Source organism: Bubalus kerabau, chromosome 22, assembly GCF_029407905.1.
Source record: "Bubalus kerabau isolate K-KA32 ecotype Philippines breed swamp buffalo chromosome 22, PCC_UOA_SB_1v2, whole genome shotgun sequence".
In the NCBI taxonomy this organism is placed as follows: Eukaryota; Metazoa; Chordata; class Mammalia; order Artiodactyla; family Bovidae; genus Bubalus; species Bubalus kerabau.
The window spans coordinates 1,934,908-1,953,921 of NC_073645.1; the positions used below are offsets into that span (position 1 = coordinate 1,934,908).

Below are 19,014 nucleotides of genomic sequence, written 5' to 3' on the forward strand. Positions count from 1 at the left end.
TACATATATTTCTTAGAATAATAACTTAAGATACCCAATGATCTTAACTGATATATAAGGTGAACAAAGGAAAAACCAACCAAAAGAAGCAAGGAAAGGAAACCCTTTCTTCCTGATATGGTTGACAGGTTTTGGTAAATAGTTTGCAAATTATTAAGCCCTCCAAATCAAACAAATTGTCATTGCCTTAGCATCATTTGGTAAATCTGTCTTTCATAAATTTCTACCATTATGAGTACTATGGGTAGAATTATCTGACATATATTAATTTTACAGAGCAATAGCAATGCTTTATGAATTTCAGCATGGTGGGTGGTGGTGGTTTAGTCACTAAGTCCTGTCAAACTCTTGAGACCCCATGGACTGTAGCCTGCCAGGCTCCTCTGTCCATGTGATTCTCCAGGCAACAATACTGGAGTGGGTTGCCATTTCTTTATCCATTTAAGGTTTTAGTCATTTTAATACAGTAAAGTAACACAAGCTAATGACTGGAAACTATTTCAAGACTCACAGGTGAATTATAAAAGAAAAAGACAAGTCAATCAGAAAAGGTGACTTATTAGTTGAAAATTTTTCTCTAATTGGTCAGAGAATACAATTATATTACATACCTCTGACTAAATGTGTACCTGATTTGACAATTAATTTCTCTTGAAACACTTTCCTTATTGATCTTTTAACATCTTTGTTCTGAAGGCTGTAGATCAAAGGGTTTAGCAAAGGACTCACAAAGACATAAAAAACAGCTGAATTTTTTATCTGTTCTACAGATGCCTCAGAAGGTGGCCTCAGATACATCCAGAACAGTGCCCCATAAAACATAATGACAACTGTCAGATGAGACCCACAAGTGGAGAAAGACTTGCACCTCCCTTCTGGAGAACAACCTTGCAGAATGGCTGTAAAGATGACAATGTAGAAGATGAGGATGATGGTGAGAGCAAACATGAGGTTGGAACCAGCCACCGCAAACGTGGCAGTTTCATTGACATAAGTATCTGAGTAGGCCAGGACTAAGAAAGGTGGGTCCACACAGTAAAAGTGGTTGATTTCATTGTGTCCACAGTAGGAGAGGTGGAGCATCATGATGGTCTGGGTAAGACCATTTGCAAAGCTATAAGTATAAGTAGCAGCAATGAGAGAGAGGTAGACACCTCAGGACATTTTGCTGCCATATAACAAGGGTTTTCAGTTGGCCATGTAGCAGTCATAAGTCATTGCTTTGAGCATATAGCTATCTGTGAGCCCCAAGGAAATGGAAAAGTCAAATTGTATAAAGCAACCAAGGAAGGAAATGTTTTTTTCTTAGATGAGAGATTAACCAGCATCTGAGGAGTGACATTGGTGGTATAACAGAGATCTACAAAGGAGAGGTGGCTGAGGAAGAAGTACATTGGAGTGTGAAACTTTGAGTCAGTTTGATTAACAAAATCATGCTCACATTGCTGATGACTGTGATCTGATAGATGACTAGTGAGCGAGCGAGCAAGTGAAGTCGCTCAGTCGTGTCCGACTCTTTGAGACCCCATGGACTATCAGGCTCCTCTGTCCACGGGATTTTTCAGGCAAGAGTACTGGAGTGAGTTGCCATTTCCTTCTCCAGGGTATCTTCCCAACCCAGGGATCGAACCTAGGAAGACCACAAAAAGGGCAGGCTGCAACTCAGCTCAATCTGTCAGTCCCAGGAGGATAAATTCAGTCACATCTGTTTAGTTTTCTTTAACACTGTGTTTGCTCAGCTTCCAATGACTTCAAAAATAAAGGAAATAAAAATTAATTGGTCCTTTGTCTTTTTTCCATTACTCACATGGTGTCATCTGATGCCTACCTCTCTCAAACTTCTAAATACATGTCGTATAAATGGCTGATTCATGTCAATGTATGGCAAAAACTAGTACAATATTGTAAAGTAATTAGTCTCCAATTAAAATAAGTAAATTATTATTTTTTTAAAGTAACCTAAGAGACATCTCTGGGAATCCAGTGGTGCTACAATCCAAGGGGTGAGAGTTGGATCTCCACATAGGAAGCTAAGATCCCACATGTCTCATTGACATGTTCTATATATAGAACAGAAGCCATATTATGAGAAATTCAGTAAGTACTTTAAACATTGTCCACATAGAAAAATTCTTTTAAAAAAGCACAGAAATATCCTAGTAAACATGTATTTGATGTTTTCAATAGTTAATGTAGAGTTCCTTTACATAAAAGTAGTCATATTTTCCAATGCTTTTGCACAAGTCTTTTCCTATATGAAAATCTTTTATCTTTTCTCCAATTCATTCTCAAGAATTGGTCACTGACATTTCCTCTTAAACGTTGCTTTTCTTTGAAATTGTGATGTTTGTTTTCAGTATAATTTTGGTGCAGTGTCTAAAAAATCAGCCAATAGCTCATGCATTTTCTGAGCTGAATGGACTTAAGGAAGTAGAACAGATAGATACTTATAGAACAAGTGTCTGTCTACCTGCCACTCTAACCTCAGGGACATTTTAAGTTAATCCCTCACATCACAACATAAAGTGATGCCAGTTCACTTCATCCACTCTTGCCTGCCTAAGGTGGCCCTCACATCACCAAAACTTGTTTCACTTTTAAGACATCTCAGGATATCCTTTAGTTCAGTTCAGTAGCTCAGTCATGTACAACGCTTTGCAAACTATGAATCACAGCACGTCAGGCCTCCCTGTCCATCACCAACTCCCGGAGTTCACACAGACTCATGTCCATCGAGTCAGTGATGCCATCCAGCCATCTCATCCTCTGTCGTCCCCTTCTCCTCCTGCCCCCAAACCCTCCCAGCATCAGGGTCTTTTCCAATGAGTCAACTCTTTGCATGAGGTGGCCAAAGTACTGGAGTTTCAGCTTTAGCATCATTCCTTCCAAAGAAATCCCAGGGCTGATCTCCTTTAGAAAGGACTGGTTGGATCTCCTTGCTGTCCAAGGGACTATCAAGAGTCTTCTCCAACACCACAGTTCAAAAGCATCAATTCTTCGGCACTCAGCCTTCTTCACAGTCCAACTCTCACATCCATACATGACCACAGGAAAAGCCTTGACTAGATAGACCTTTGTTGGCAAAATAACGTCTCTGATTTTCAATATGCTATCCAGGTTGGTCATAACTTTCCTTCCAAGGAGTAAGTGTCTTTTGATTTTGTGGCTGCAGTCATCATCTGAAGTGATTTTGGAGCCCAAAAAGATGAAGTCTGACACTGTTTCCACCGTTTCCCCATCTATGTCCCATGAAGTGATGGGACCAGAACGCATGATCTTAGTTTTCTGAATGTTGAGCTGTAAGCCAACTTTTTCCTTCTTCACTTTCACTTTCATCAAGAGGCTTTTTAGTTCCTCTTCACTTTCTGCCATAAGGGTGGTGTCATCTGCATATCTGAGGTTATTGATATTTCTCCCAGCAATCTTGATTCCAGCTTGTGCTTCTTCCAGTCCAGCGTTTCTCATGATGTACTCTGTATATAAGTTAAATAAGCAGGGTGACAACATACAGCCTTGACGTCCTCCTTTTCCTATTTGGAACCAGTCTGTTGTTCCATGTCCAGTTCTAACTGTTGCTTCCTGACCTTCATATAGGTTTCTCAAGAGGCAGGTCAGGTGGTCTGCTATTCCCATCTCTTTCAGAATTTTCCACAGTTTATTGTGATCCACACAGTCAAAGGCTTTGGCATAGTCAATAAAGCAGAAATAGGTGTTTTTCTGGAACTCTATTGCTTTTTCCATGATCCAGTGGATGTTGGCAATTTGATCTCTGGTTCCTCTGCCTTTTCTAAAACCAGCTTGAACATCAGGGAGTTCACGGTTCATGTATTGCTGAAGCCTGGCTTGGAGAATTTTGAGCATTACTTTACTAGCGTGTGAGATGAGTGCAATTGTGTGGTAGTTTGAGCATTCTTTGGCATTGCCTTTCTTTGGGATTGGAATGAAAACTGATCTTTTCCAGCCCTGTGGCCACTGCTGAGTTTTCCAAATATGCTGGCATATTGAGTGCAGCACTTTCACAGCATCATCTTTCAGGATTTGAAATAGCTCAATTGGAATTCTATCACCTCCACTAGCTTTGTTCATAGTGATACTTTCTAAGGCCCAGTTGACTTCACATTCCAGGATGTCTGGCTCTAGGTCAGTGATCACATCATCATAATTATCTGGGTCGTGAAGATCTTTTTTGTACAATTCTTTTGTTTACTCTTGCCACCTCTTCTTAATACCTTCTGCTTCTGTTTGGTCCATACCACTTCTGTCTTTTATCGAGCCCATCTTTCCATGAAATGTTCCCTTGGTATCTCTAATTTTCCTGAAGAGATCTCTAGTCTTTCCCATTCTATTGTTGTCCTCTACTTCTTTCCATTGATCGCTGAGGACCTCTTTCTTATCTCTCCTTGCTATTCTTTGGAACTCTGCATTAAGATGTTTATATCTTTCCTTTTCTCCTTTGCTTTTTGCTTCTCCTCTTTTCACAGCTATTTGTAAGGCCTTCCCAGACAGCCATTTTGCTTTTTTGCATTTCTTTTCCATGAGGATGTTCTTGATCCCTGTCTCCTGTACAATGTAACGAACCTCATTCCATAGTTCATCAGGCATTGTATCTATCAGATCAAGGCCCTTAAATCTATTTCTCACTTTGGCCTTGGAATATGGAATGAAGCAGGGTAAAGACTAATAGACTTTTGCCAAGAAAATGCACTGGTCATAGCAAACACCCCCTTCCAACAACAGAAGAGAGGACTGTACACATGGATATCACCAGATGGTCAACACCGAAATCAGATTGATTATATTTTTGCAGCCAAAGATGGAGAAGCTCTATACAGTCAGCAAAAACAAGACCGGGAGCTGACTGTGGCTTAGATCATGAGCTCCTTATTGCAAATTCAGACTTAAATTGAAGAAAGTAGGGAAAACCACTAGACCATTCAGGATATCCTTAGTTTTGTTTATTATAGCCAATTATTGAGGGCATAATTTGGTTCATGGGACACAAATGTAAGTCAGTTCTTTTTTCTATAAAAATAGATAAGTATACATTACACAAAAATATGTGTAGCTTTTTATACAAACACACATATTATATCACTGATACTAAATAATAAAGGAGGGCCTAATTAGGGGAAAATATCATATGAAAAGTTTCCTCTTGGGGGAGAAGACAATTATTTTAAAATGATTGTCAGACACATCCCCAAACTGTAATGATTTTGCTGAAACTACCCCTCATTTTAACTCTTACAGAGGGTAAGAATAAATTCTATGATAGAAATTTGATTCAAGTTCTTTAAAACATGTAAATGGTCACACTGATAATAATAATCATATTACCTACAAAATTGTGATATTATGTGAAAAATCATAAGGTCCACTTTTCAACTTTTGTGAATGATAAAGGAGACCATAAAGGCAGTGCTGGAAGAATCTATACTTTTGTTCAGTAGCAGGAAAAACCTAGTAGTAGGTCATTGTTATAACAACTCTTATTAAAAGCTACAGTACAGGGATGGACACAGATCATGTTTAAAGCACTTTGTAAATGAAGAACCACCCCTGCTTTCTCACGCATTTACACTACTTCATTATCCTACTGAGATATTTGAATTTATTGACCAGAGTGGTAAATTGAAACTGAAAGTGAAAGTCACTAAGTCGTGTCCAACTGTTTGTGACCCAATGAACTATACAGTCCATGGAATTCTCCTGGCCAGAGTTCTGAAGTAGGTAGCTTTTACCTTCTCCAGGGGATCTTCCCAACCCAGGGATCAAACCCAGGTCTCCCACGTTGCAGGCAGATTATTTACCAGCTGAGCCACAAGGGAAGCCCATGCCAAAGTCATCTAAATTAATGAAATCACATCATTTGGTTTCCTTTTATAAGCACTTATGCTACAATAAACTGTGGAAAATTCTGAAAGAGATGGGAATACGAGACCACCTGACCTGCCTCTTGAGAAACATATATGCAGGTCAGGAAGCAATAGTTAGAACTGGACTTGGAACAACAGACTGGTTCCAAATAGGCAAAGAAAGACGTCAAGGCTGTATATCATCACCCTGCTTATTTAACTTATATGCAGAGTACATCATGAGAAATGCTGGGCTGGAAAAAGCACAAGCTGGAATCAAGATTGCCAGGAGAAGTGTCAATAAGCTCAGATATGCAGACGACACCACCATTATGGCAGAAAGTGAAGAGGAATGAAAAAGCCTCTTGATGAAAGTGAAAGTGGAGAGTGAAAAAGTTGGCTTACAGCTCAACATTCAGAAAACGAAGATCATGCCTTCTTGTCCCATCAATTCATGGGAAATAGATGGGGAAACAGTGGAAACAGTGTCAGACTTTATTTTGGGGTGGTTCAAAAATCACTGCAGATGGTGATTGCAACCATGAAATTAAAAGACGCTTACTCCTTGGAAGGAAAGTTATGACCAACCTATATAACATATTCAAAAGCAGAGACATTACCTTGCCAACAAAGGTCCGTCTAGTCAAGGCTATGGTTCTTCCTGTGGTCATGTATGGATGTGAGAGTTGGACTGTGAAGAAAGCTGAGCGCCAAAGTATTGATGCTTTTGAACTGTGGTGTTGGAGAAGACTCTTGAGAGTCCCTTGGACTGCAAGGAGATCCAACCAGTCCATTCTAAAGAGATCAGCCCTGGGATTTCTTTGGAAGGAATGATGCTGAAGCTGAAACTCCAGTACTTTGGCCACCTCATGCAAAGAGTTGACTCATTGGAAAAGACCCTGATGCTGGGAGGGATTGGGGGCAGGAAGAAAAGGGGATGACAGAGGATGAGATGGCTGTATGGTATCACTGACTCGATGGACGTGAGTTTGGGTGAACTCTGGGAGTTGGTGATGGACAGGGAGGCCTGGCGTGCTGCAATTCATGGACTTACAAAGAGTTGGACACGACCGAGTGACTGAACTGAACTGAACTGATGCTTATAGTTATTGTCATAACAAGCAAACATTATTTTGTTTTTGGATTGTTTCTTTAATCTCTATATTTATTAAATCATCAATAAGACCCCCAAATAATTAACATCTCCATTCCATATTTACTGTGCAGAAATGAGACAGTGCAAGCAGTCAACATGTTAGATCATTTACTTGAATACTTCATGGTTATGACGTTCCTTCACAAAAACAGAGCACAACATCCTACATGATGGGGCAAGGAAAACTCAGAGAGAAGTGGGCAGAGATGGCTCTGGAGTCTAACAAGCTTTGTACTCTGGACAATCACCCTCATGCTGAGCTCTGCCATGTGGTCTTTGATCTATTTTTCTTTTTCCATTATGATACCACTCCAAGGTACATTTATAAATATTTGTACTATGAGAAAATAGAAAAAAAAAGTAAACCTGCTTATTTTTTTCATCTGTATGTTAATGAGAGTGGTAATTTTCACTTAATAAGTTCTCACACTTACCTGTCTGAGGTAAGTGTCCAAAACAATTAGTCCAGTACTTAGAAATGACTCCTGAATCTGAGAGTCACATTTTACATTTGTCAAACTGAACTGTATCTTACATATGATGTGTGTGCTTATGGCATCCCGTTTTGTGGGGGAAACATAGCATATCACTTGCATCAGGTGAAAGTTAGTGGCAATTAGAGGGGGCAACATAGGAGAAAGTGGACTACACTGGTGGCCCAGATGGTTAAGAAATGCCTGCAATGCAGGTGACATGGGTTCAATCCCTGGTTCGGGAAGACCCTCTCCACTCCAGTATTCTTAGCTCAATAAGTCATGGACAGAGGAGCCTGGTGAGCTTTGGTCCATGCAAAGATTTGCACATGACTGAGTGATAAGCACATTCACTTTTTTTTTCACTTTCATAGTAGAAAGTACTCAATAGCAGTAATTACTTAGCTGATGATCTAGGTACCACTAATACATTTTTACCCACATTACACAGAAAGAGAAGAATACTTTTAAAAAAGAACATTGCCTAATTTATAAAATAATGATTTTCATACAACTTTCAATGAATAATGTTTCTCACATTGTATTTATTCTAAATATGTGCTGCTGTTTTTTATGCAAACTCAGATTATTTTATTGATTCATTTTATAATTGTTTATAAAAGCATTTGCTAAATTATGAGAGTACATTTCAGGCCACAATTTTATTTTTATTGATTAAAGTATCTATTTCTAATATCCAATATATATATTAACAATACCAAGTCTTACCTGTGAAAGGAGAATGATTTCCCAGGGACAGCACTGATGTGAAGACTCTGAGAAGTTTATACCAGAATGTCACAGAAGGACCAGCTCCCTAAGGTTCAATTATTTTTCATAGAAAATCATTCAGGCTATAAACAAACATAAGTGTTTCACTTTTTTTTTAAATCTTAAGTTCATTGAAGACAAGAAATCTTGCCACACCCCAATATTATCAGGGAATCAAATCCCTTGAAATGGTAAAGCAATGGGACTCAATGTTTGTTTGAACTTAAGCCTAAATGTCTTGACATTTTGAGCTGATGGGGGAATATATTAAGTTATTCATATTTTGCAGATATTCAATTCAGTTACTCAATCGTGGCCGATTTTTGCAACCCCAGAATCGCAGCTTACCAGGCCTCCCTGTCCATCACCAACTCCCGGAGTTAACCCAAACCCATGCCCATTGAGTTGGTGATGTCATCCAGCCATCTCATCCTCTGCAATCCCCTTCTCCTCCTACCCCCAATCTCTCCCAGCATCAGGGTCTTTTCTAATGAGTCAACTCTTCGCATGAGGTGGCCAAAGTACTGGAGCTTCAGCTTCAGCATCAGTCCATCCAATGAACACTCAGGACTGATCTCCTTTAGAATGGACTGGTTGGATCTCCTTGCACTCCAAGGGACTCGCAAGAGTCTTCTCCAGCACCACAGTTCAAAAGCATCATTCCTCGGTGCTCAGCTTTCCTCACATACCAACTCTCACATCCATACATGACCACCGGAAAAACCATAGCCTTGATTAAACGGACCTTTGTTGGCAAAGTAATGTCTTTGCTTTTCAATATGCTATCTAGGTTTGTCATAACTTTCCTTCCAAGGAGTAAGTGTCTTTTAATATCATGGCTGCAGTCACCATCTGCAGTGATTTTTGAACCCCAAAAAATAAAGTCTGACACTGTTTTCACTGTTTCCCCATCTATTTCCCATGAAGTGATGGGACTAGATGCTATGATCTTAGTTTTCTGAATGTTGAGCTTTAGGCCAACTTTTTCACTCTCCTCTTTCACTTTCATCAAGAGGCTTTTTAGTTCCTCTTCACTTTCTGCCTAAGGGTCGTGTCATCTGCATATCTGAGGTTATTGATATTTCTCCCAGCAATCTTGATTCCAGCTTGTGCTTCTTCATAATGTACTCTGTTTATAAGTTAAATAAGCAGGGTGACAATATACAGACTAATACTCCTTTTCCTACTTGGAACCAGTCTGTTGTTCCATGTCCAGTTCTATCTATTGCTTACTGACCTGCATATAGGTTTCTCAAGAGGCAGGTCAGGTGATCTGGTATCCCCATCTCTTTCAGAATTTTCCACAGTTTATTGTGATCCACACAGTCAAAGGCTTTGGCATAGTAAATAAAGAAGAAATAGATGTTTTTCTGGAACTCTCTTGCTTTTTTCATGGTCCTGCAGTTGTTGGCAATTTGATCTCTGGTTCCTCTGCCTTTTCTAAAACCAGCTTGAACATCTGGAAGTTCATGCTTCACATATTGCTGAAGCCTGGCTTGAAGAATTTTGAGCATTACTTTACTAGCATGTGAGATGAGTGAAACTGTGTGGTAGTTTGAGCATTCTTTGGCATTGCCTTTCTTTGGGATTGAAATGAAAACTGACCTTTTCCAGTCCTGTGGCCACTGCTGAGTTTTCCAAATTTGCTGGCATATTGAGGGCAGCACTTTTACAGCATCATCTTTCAGGATTTGAAATAGCTCAACTGAAATTCCATCACCTCCACTAGCTTTGTTCGTAGTGATGCTTTCTAAGGCCCACTTGACTTCACATTCCAGGATGTCTGGCTCTAGATTAGTGATCACACCATCATTATTATCTGGGTCATGAAGATCTTTTTTGTACAGTTCTTCTGTGCATTCTTGCCACCTCTTCTTAATGTCTTCTGCTTCTGTTAGGTCCATACCACTTCTGTCTTTTATCGAGCCCATCTTTCCATGAAATGTTCCCTTGGTATCTCTAATTTTCTTGAAGAGATCTCTAGTCTTTCCCATTCTTTTGTTTTCCTCTATTTCTTTCCATTGATCGCTGAGGAAGGCTTTCTTATCTCGTCTTGCCATTCTTTGAAACTCTGCATCAGATGCTTATATCTTTCCTTTTCTCCTTTGCTCTTTGCTTCTCTCCTTTTCACAGCTATTTGTAAGGCCTCCCCAGACAGCCATTTGGCGTTTTTGCATTTCTTTTCCATGGGGATGATCTTGATCCCTGTCTCCTGTACAGTGTAATGAACCTCATTCCATAGTTCATCAGGCACTCTATCAGATCTAGGCCCTTAAATCTATTTCTCACTTCCACTGTATAATCATAAGGGGTTTGATTTAGGCCATACCTGAATGGTCTAGTGGTTTTCTCTACCTTCCTCAATTTAAGTCTGAATTTGGTAATAAGGAATACATTATCTGAGCCACAGTAAACTCCTGGTCTTGTTTTTGTTGACTGTATAGAGCTTCTCCATCTTTGGCTGGAAAGAATATAATCAATCTGATTTTGGTGTTGACCATCTGGTGATGTCCATGTGTAGAGTCTTCTCTTGTGTTGTTGGAAGAGGGTGTTTGCTCTGACCAGTGCATTTTCTTGGCAAAACTCTATTCATTTTTGCCCCGCTTCATTCTGTATTCCAACGCCAAGTTTGCCTTATTCCAGGTGTTTCTTGACTTCCTACTTTTGCATTCCAGTCCCCTATAATGAAAAATGCATCTTTTGTGGGTGTTTGTTCTAAAAGGTCTTGTAGGTCTTCATAGAACCATTCAACTTCAGCTTCTTCAGCATTACTGATTGGGGCATAGACTTGGATTACTGTGATATTGAATGTTTTGCCTTGGAAATGAATAGAGATCATTCTGTCATTCTTGAGATTGCATCCAAGTACTGCATTTCGTACTCTTTTGTTGACCATGATGGCTACTCCATTTCTTCTGAGGGATTCCTGCCCACAGTAGTAGATATAATGTTCATCTGAGTTAAATTAACACATTCCAGTCCATTTTAGTTCGCTGATTCCTAGAATGTCGACATTCACTCTTGCCATCTCTTGTTTGACCACTTCCAATTTGCCTTGATTCATGGACCTGACATTCCTGGTTCCTATGCAATATTGCTCTTTATAGCATCGGACCTTGCTTCTATCACCAGTCATATCCACAGCTGGGTATTATTTTTGCTTTGGCTCCATCCTTTCATTCTTTCTGGAGTTATTTCTCCACTGATCTCCAGTAGTGTATTGGGCACCTACTGACCTGGGGAGTTCCTCTTTCAGTATCCTATCATTTTGCCTTTTCATACTGTTCATGGGGTTCTCAAGGCAAGAATACTGAAGTGGTTTGCCATTCCCTTCTCCAGGGAAACAAGTAGAGGTTAATTAACTTTCCCTGGAACCTACAGTTAATAAACTGTGAGGCTGGGATCCAACAGATTATTAGTTAATGATATCGTGTTGCTTAGAATAGAAATGTGGCACGTTCACACAATGCTGCACATTATCTGGTTATAAAGGCATTCACTTATCAATTAATCTGTTCATTCATACCATCCACATAGTTGTCAAATATTCAGAGAAAATCTTCTGTTTGCCACTGTGTGGTCAATGGAGAAAGTGTAAGAAAAACATAAAGATAGTTTTTGTCCTTCAAATATTTCTGTTTCATGGTAGAAGGCATGAGGAATGGAAACTGTACAGTAAAATTCTAAATAATTTAGATTGAATAAAAATTATGTTGGAAAGTGAAAAAGAGTAGATCTTTTCACTACTCAAAAACTATAATGCAAAGGACGTAGTGATAGTTTATTAACTCACATGATATTTATTCAGAATATCTCTATTCTAGGTTTTGTGATTAAAAATCTGACTTTAAATTACTGAGCAGAGCTAGACAAGGACCTTATACCTGGCCCTCATGACACTGAGAATACTGGGAATAATATGATCATGAGTCAGTTACAATGATAATATTAAAAATGCAATTTTAAAATTTCTATGAATTAAACTTATATGATACTGTAAGAATATATCCTTATAAGAAACGAATCGCCAGTCCAGGTTCGATTCAGGATACAGGAAGCTTGAGGCTGGTGCACTGGGATGACCCAGAGGGATGGTATGGGGAGGGAAGAGGGAGGGGGGTTCAGGGTGGGGAACATGTGTACACCTGTGGTGGATGCATGTTGATGTATGGCAAAACCAATACAATTTTGTAAAGTAATAATAATAATAATAGTAATAGTTCAGGATGGGGAACACATGTATACCTGTGGCGGATTCATTTTGATATTTGGCAAAACTAATACAATTATGTAAAGTTTAAAAAATAAAATAAAATAAAAATAATAATAATTTTTAAAAAGACAAAAAAAAGAATATATCTTGAGGATGTGACTTTAAGAAATCAGCAAAGATGCACTGAAAATACAAAAACATAAATATAACTAAATCCCAACAAACACTGAAACTGAATATTACAAATTGAAAAAGATAGCATCTTATCCACAGAGAATTAACAAATAATCTGGTAATACATCCATCTGCATAGCCAAATAAAAAGAAGCCAGAATATAAGATATTTTAAATTCTGAAAGCAAGTATCTGTCTTTTTACATTTATACCCAAATAAATTCTCCTTTGAGAATGGACAAGTGATATTCTCAGATAAGTGGATATAGAGACAGACTTTCAAAGAACTGATGAAGGATATATGTCACACAGGTGAAAACTAAACCAGAAATGAAGAGTGGGTGCCATATAATAGTCAGAAAAAAATTGATAAATGTCACAAAAGTTAAAGGAACCCAAACATTGAATCACCATTTAATATAATTATAACTGTAATAATATACAATATCAGTTCAGTTCAGTTCAGTTGCTCAGTCATGTCCAACTCTTTGCGACCCCATGAGTAGCAGCACGCAAGGCTTCCTTGTCCATCAGCAGCTCCCGAAGTTCACCCAAACTCATGTCCATCGAGTCGGTGATGCCATCCAGCTATCTCATCCTCTGTCGTCCCCTTCTCCTCCTGCCCCAAATCCCTCCCAGCATCAGGGTCTTTTCCAATGAGTCAACTCTTCACATGAGGTGAACGAAGTATTGGAGTTTCAGCTTCAGCATCAGTCCTTCCAATGAACACCCAGGACTGGTCTCCTTTAGGATGAACTGGTTGGATATCCTTGCAGTCCAAGGGACTCTCACAAGTCTTCTCCAACACCACAGTTCAAAAGCATCAATTCTTTGGCACTAAGCTTTCTTCACAGTCCAACTCTCACATCCATACACAACCACTGGAAAAACCATAGCCTTGACTAGACGGACCTTTGCTGGCAAAGTAATATCTCTGCTTTTGAATATGCTATCTAGGTTGGTCATAACTTTTCTTCCAAGGAGTAAGCGTCTTTTAATTTTATGGCTGCAATCACCATCTGCAGTGATTTTGGAGACCCCCAAAATAAAGTCAGCCACTGTTTCCACTGTTTCCCTATCTATTTCCCATGAAGTGATGGGACCAGATGCCATGATCTTAGATTTCTGAAAGTTGAGCTTTAAGCCAACTTTTTCACTCTTCTCTTTCACTTATAGATATTTAAAGTTCATTAATAAATGATTTAATATTAATGATTTTTTCTATACCTGCAAATGAAAGTTTATAAGTTAGAAGTAGGATGAATTCATAATTAAAATGTTGTATGTTCCTTTTATTATTTAATAGCAAAGTAGATGTACTGATTAATGAAGACTAAGTTAAGACAAGTATGCATATACAATTTAAGGAAACTTATTAATAATAGAAAATAGAATGTGTCATAGTCAAACAAGGATTGAAAAGGAGGGAAAGTTGCAAAATATGATTTAATTCACAGTAGTAAAAGAGAAAAAGCATAAAGAAGTTTGTGAAAAGCACAAAGTTGTCAGAAATATTCAAAAGTGTCAATATCCACAATAAAATAAGAAATAGTGATCAAAAGGACTTCAAGCCTGAAAGTAAAAATGTCAAAATAAGCATACTAGACATAACCAACTAAAAACAAACAAAAAGCATCCAAGTATATGTGATTATCAGACAAATCACACTTGTAGACTTTATACATCATAGAAGGGATAGAAAGTATAAATGATAAAAGGAAGAATACTAGTTCAGTACTTGATAAGACCTAATAATATAGTCTCAATAGTTTTAAAAACTACAAAAGAAAATAGGCAAATCCACATCATCTTTCTCCATTTTCATGTATGAAAATTCATTCTGAAGGCTGTCTTTTCACCTTGCTAATAGTTTCCTTTGATGTGCAGAAGCTTTTAAGGTTAATAAGGTCCCATTTGTTTATTTTTGCTTTTATTTCCAATATTCTGGGAGGTGGGTCATAGAGGATCCTGCTGTGATGTATGTCAGAGAGTGCTTTGCCTATGTTCTCCTCTAGGAGTTTTATAGTTTCTGCTCTTACGTTTAGATCTTTAATCCATTTTGAGTTTATTTTTGTGTATGGTGTTAGAAAGTGTTCTAGTTTCCTTCTTTTACAAGTGGTTGACCAGATTTCCCAGCACCACTTGCTAAAGAGATTGTCTTTAATCCATTGTATATTCTTGCCTCCTTTGTCAAAGATAAGGTGTCCATATGTGCGTGGATTTATCTCTGGGATTTCTATTTTGTTCCATTGATCTATATTTCTGTCTTTGTGCCAGTACCATACTGTCTTGATAACTGTGGCTTTGTAGTAGAGCCTGAAGTCAGGTAGGTTGATTCCTCCAGTTCCATTCTTCTTTCTCAAGATCGCTTTGGCTATTCGAGGTTTTTTGTATTTCCATACAAATTGTGAAATTATTTGTTCTAGCTCTGTGAAGAATGCTGTTGGTAAGGACACTGAAGATCTGATAAAAGAAAATTCACTAGACAGACTTGATAGGACCCTGGTCTGCTCAGCTCCCATCTCTTCTAAGCATGTTTCAGTGTCATAATCTCCCCCAGATATGCCTCAGGAAGAGATGCCAAATGTCTATGATATGCAGAGATGCAGGATCTGAGTTGCTAAAACAATGAAATAAAAGGATCTGTTGTTATAGCACAGGGAAGGCTGTTCAATATTCTATATTAATTTAAATGGGAAAACAATTTGAAAAATATAGATACATGTATATGTATGACTAAGTCACTTTGCTGTTCAGTTCAGTTCAGTTGCTCAGTCGTGTCCAACTCTTTGCGACCCCATGAATCACAGCACGCCAGGCCTCCCTGTCCATCACCAACTCCCAGAGTTCACTCAGACTCACGTCCATCGAGTCAGTGATGCCATACAGCTATCTCATCCTCTGTCGTCCCCTTCTCCTCCTGCCCCCAATTCCTCCCAGCATCAGGGTCTTTTCCAATGAGTCAACTCTTCACATGAGGTGAACGAAGTATTGAAGTTTCAGCTTTAGCATCATTCCTTCCAAAGAAATCCCAGGGCTGATCTCCTTCAAATGGACTGGTTGGATCTCCTTGCAGTCCAAAGTCACTTTGCTGTACACCTGAAACTAACACAATATTGTTAATCAACTATGCTCCAAAATGAAATAAAAATTTAAAAAATGAAAAATGTGGCATTGTGTATTATATTAATTGCTAGTTATCCTGGCACTGGTAGCCTTTATGTTGGTTTATATTTTGGATGTCTACTGGAAATCATTCATAATAACAACAAAAAAATGAAACCTCAAAACTAGTTTTCTGATAGGGATATAAATAGCTTAAAACACTTAAAAGAAATAATAAAAATATTCTCTAGTATATTTAGGATTTACATCAACAATCTTATGAATGAGGATTCTATTGGACCAGTACTAATACCTAAAGATACATCTTGGGGTAATAACCTGAGATTCTTAAAATCTTCATTCCTATATAATTTGAATGGAAAGTACAAAAGAAACAATCCAACAAACAAGCTTACATGTTTGGTGACTATAGGTAATGTAGATAGAATAATCTGTCTTTTGCTAAGTTTATAGAACAATGGCAGTGCTGTTTGGTCTCGTGTCTTAATATATGTGTGGTATTATTTTAATATGCTGAGTCAAAATTAACAATTTGATAACATTCTTCTAAGTCTCATAGGTGATTTACAAAAGGAAAAGAATAGTCAATAGCCAAAATGATTTGTTAATTTAAAGTGCTCACTGACTGATCAGAGAATATGGATATGTTTCATACCTGTGACCAAAATGTCTATGCTATTTGGCAAATAATTTATTTTGAATCACTCTTCTTACTGCTTTTTAAACATTTCCTCTGCCAGTGGATCTTCTCAACCCAGTTCTGAAACCTGTATTTTCTGAGTCGCCAACACTGCAAGCAGATCCTTTACCACTGAGCCACTGGAGAAGCCTCTTTAACAGTTCTAAAAATTGTAAATCACTATGCTGAACACCCAGCTTCCCTGGTGGCTCAGACACTAAGTAATCTGCCCACAATGCAGGAGACCTGGGTTCAATCCCTGCGTCTGAAAGATCCCCTAGAGAGGGGCATGTCAACCTACTTGAGTATTCTTGCCTGGAGAATCCCCATGGACAGAGGAGCCTGGCAGGCTACAGTTCATGGGATCACAAAGAGTCGGACATGATTGAGTGACTTTCAAATGTTGTATACCTGAAACTTAAAATTGCAAATCAGTTATAAATCAGTTTTTAAAAAATCAACTCGATTGACCTAACACAACCAAGTTCTGTTCAACTCTCCTCTCTTCTGAGGAGTTTTCCAGCATTGTGATCTTCCCCAACCTGTATGTCCCAGGGGGAGACGCCAAAGGTGTGCAGTCAGGTCCATGACATGGAGATTTGTGCAAATTTGAAACAAAGTGTCATTGTGTGAAAACTTAATGATGATTAGGTATGCTTCAAAAAATGCTCTTTATATTATTCACTGTTTTTGTCTGTGAGCTGTTAACAGTGCATACTAAAAAAAAAAATGTGAAAGCCAATATAAGTTAATGCCAGAGGTATATTGGTTAAAAAAAAAAAAAAAAATCAAAAGAAATATTTTCAAAATCTAAAGGAAATTTGGCATTTCTGTCAAACATTTAATCAGTGAGGATTCTGTTAGACCAGTACTAATATCTAAATATAGTTCTTAGAGTAATAATTTAAGATACCCAAAAAGCTTCTTGGATATGCAACGTGAACAAAGGAAAAAACTAACCAACTAAGCAAAAAACATTCCTCCTTATATGATTGACAACTTTTGGAAAATAATTTGGAAAATTTTAAACCCCTAAAATCAAACAAATTGGCATTGTCTTAGCATCATTGGTAATTCTGTCTTTTATAACTTTCTACCTTTATGAATACTGTGCACAGAATTATCTGTCCTTTACTAATATTACAAAAATAACAATGCTGTTTGGTCTTGTCATTGAATTTCCATATGGTATTCATTTTATTTTATTTATTTATTTATTGAGTAGTTTTTTTGTTTGTTTGTTTGTTTAATTTTACTTGGGGCTGGTGCACTGGGATGACCCAGAAGGATGTTATTCATTTTAAATACACTGAAATGACACAAGCTAATGATCTGACAGATTCTTCCACATTTCATAAGTGAATTGCAAAAGGAAAAAAATAAGTCAATGACAAAAAGTGACTCGTTAATTTAAAATTCTCTGTTAAATATATTACATACCTCTGGCCAAATGTGTACCTAATTTGACAAAAATTTTCTCTTGAATCACTCTCCTTATTGCTCTTTTAACATATTTGTTCTGAAGGCTGTAGATCAAAAGGCTTAGCATAGGACTCAGAAAGATATAAAAAACAGCTGCAATTTTGGTCTGTTCTACAGATGCCTCAGAAGGCAGCCTCAGATACATCAAAGAACAGTGTCCCATTAAAACATAGTGACAATTGTCAGATGAGACCCACAAGTGGAGAAGGACTTGCACCTCCTTTCTGGAGAACGACCTTGCAGAATGGCTGTAAAGATGACAACGTAGGAGATGAGGATGATGGTGAGAGAAAACGTGAGGTTGGAACCAGCCACCACAAACATGGCAGTTTCATTGACATAAGTATCTAAGCAGGCCAGGACTAAGAGCAGTGAGTCTGCACAGTAAAAGTGGTTTATTTCATTGAGTCCACAGAAGGAGAGGCCATCAGGATGGTCTATGCAAGACCATTTGTAAAGCCATAAATATAAGATGTAGCAATGAGAAAGGCAGACACCTCGGGACATTTTGCTGCCATATAACAAGGGTTTGCAGATGGCCATGTAGCAGTCATAAGCCATTGCTATGAGCACATAGCTATCTGTGAGCCCCAAGAAAATGAAAAAGTCAAACTGTATAAAGGGGATTAGGACTTAAACTGGATCTCAACTTTTCTATGATGTTCTAGGATTTGCTGAGAAACCAAATGACAGAATGATCTCTGTTTGTTTCCAAGGCAAACCATTCAGTATCACAGTAATCCAAGTCTAACTAACTCTGCTAGCCTTTGCCCTGCTTCATTTGTACACCAGTATTCTTGCTTTGAGAACCCTATGAACAGTATGAAAAGGCAAGAAGATATGACACTGAAAGATGATCTCCCAGGTTGGTAGGTACCTGATATGCTACTGGAGAAGAGTGGAGAAATAACTCCAGCAAGAATGAAGAGTTTGAGCCAAAGTGAAAACAACGCCGAGCTATGGATGTGACAGGTGGTGGAAGTAAAGTCTGATGCTATAAAAACCGATACTGCATAAGAACCTGGACTGTTAGTTCCATGAATCAAGGCGAATTGGAATTGATCAAACAGGAGATGACAAGAGTG

The 19,014-nt window shown here is 38.2% G+C and overlaps 1 pseudogene; it reads right to left on the reverse strand.

Moving 5' to 3' along the window:
• Window positions 1–603: 603 nt before the first annotated feature.
• LOC129637075 (olfactory receptor 1030-like) lies at window positions 604–18,490 on the reverse strand (annotated as a pseudogene).
• Window positions 18,491–19,014: the final 524 nt, after the last annotated feature.